At 57.0% G+C, this 1,431-nt stretch overlaps 1 non-coding gene across 1 annotated transcript; it reads right to left on the bottom strand.

Moving 5' to 3' along the window:
* Positions 1–959: 959 nt before the first annotated feature.
* Positions 960–1,112, bottom strand: LOC141730316 (5.8S ribosomal RNA). Its single transcript, XR_012581787.1, has one exon. It is a non-coding gene; the product is annotated as a 5.8S ribosomal RNA (ribosomal RNA).
* Positions 1,113–1,431: the final 319 nt, after the last annotated feature.

Genomic DNA, 1,431 nt, shown 5'->3' with positions numbered 1-1,431 from the left:
TTTGCTGACTAATTTGCTTAAATTCAGCGGGTCGCCATGTCTGATCTGAGGTTGCAAGGCCAAAGCTTGGCCACACCTCCTGGCCCATGCTGCTCCTAAAGAAGCGGCATGCCAACAGGCCAAAAGCCAGCCAGCTTCTCCAACCTACTACTCTCACCTCCCTCCCCACTAGCTCCCATGCGCCAGGGGAAAACAAAGCCAGAGGGAGAGAAGCAGAGACAGAGTGCCACATCCCAGAGACAAGAACCAAAATGGGAGTGTGGCAGAGACAGCCCTGATGGGGGACCAGCCGAGTGGCGGCACGTGATGGCCTTGGTGGAGAGAGAGAGAAAATCCATGGTGCTATTTGCCCCCCGAGACCGTGACAGAAGAGGAGCAGGGGAGGCGAAGGGAGGAGGGGGTCAGAACCCCTGTCCCCAGTGCTCTCGCCTCACGTACACACATGGCAGCACAGCAGCCCGGCACGGTACCCCCGTGGTACCCACCCGCAGACAGCCGCCTGCATGGCTGGGAGGCTACGGGTGAGGCCTGCACCTCATCTCCCTCTTGCCTCTCTGTTCTCTCGTCCCACGGTGATGTTTTCAACACTGTCTCTCACTCTCCTCAGCTGCCACCACCACCATACCGCGGCATGGGTGCTGCAAGGACAAACTCTGCCCCAGTGGCTCACTCCAGGAGTGGGGAGCTATGGATCAGTCCCTGAGTCTGCATATAGGGGGATGAAGGCCCTGCGCGGCAACAATGATGATGACAGCCATGACGATGATGACACCGGCTGGGTCACAGGGAAAAAATTGAGGCCTCCAAGGGAAACGCATCCCTTGCCAAATCCCTGACCGCCTTCCCTCCAGGCACCAGCGAGCCAGCATCATCTCCGCCGCTGACCACAGTCAACTGGCCTGTGAGGCGACGCCAGCCGCACCACCGTGGTGGCCCCCGGATGGCGACTGATGGTCAAGAAGTGTTCAGACGGGCGTAGCTCCGGGAGGAACCCAGGGCTGCAAGTGCATTCAAAGAGTGGATGATCAATGTGCCCTGCAATTCCCATTAATTCTTGCAGCTAGCTGCATTCTTCATTAATGCATGAGCCGTGTGATCCACCGCTAAGAGTTGTCTGGCTTTTGGCACCAATCCTGCACGTGTAGAGGGGCTGGGACCGCTCACATGAAGCGCCCCTTTCTCTTGTGCTGAGGATGTGCGGGCATGTGACTGGCTTTGACTGTCCTTACTTGATAGTCAGGATTGCAGACATAGGAGATCCAGCCACACTGAACTGGATTTCTTCCTCAAACCTCCACACTATGGTGGCACTGAAGGAGATCTGAGCAGTCTGGGTCCCACCTGGTGCAACGATGTCCTCCTCGGGCGCAAACTTGAAGCAGAAGCCCACATTTGCAGTTAAAAGGCTATAGCTGAAGGGAGCATAAATAG

Source organism: Zonotrichia albicollis, chromosome 9 (assembly GCF_047830755.1).
Source record: "Zonotrichia albicollis isolate bZonAlb1 chromosome 9, bZonAlb1.hap1, whole genome shotgun sequence".
NCBI classification, from domain to species: Eukaryota; Metazoa; Chordata; class Aves; order Passeriformes; family Passerellidae; genus Zonotrichia; species Zonotrichia albicollis.
Note: the sequence above shows the minus strand (reverse complement) of the source record. Positions and strands in the feature narration are given on the sequence as shown.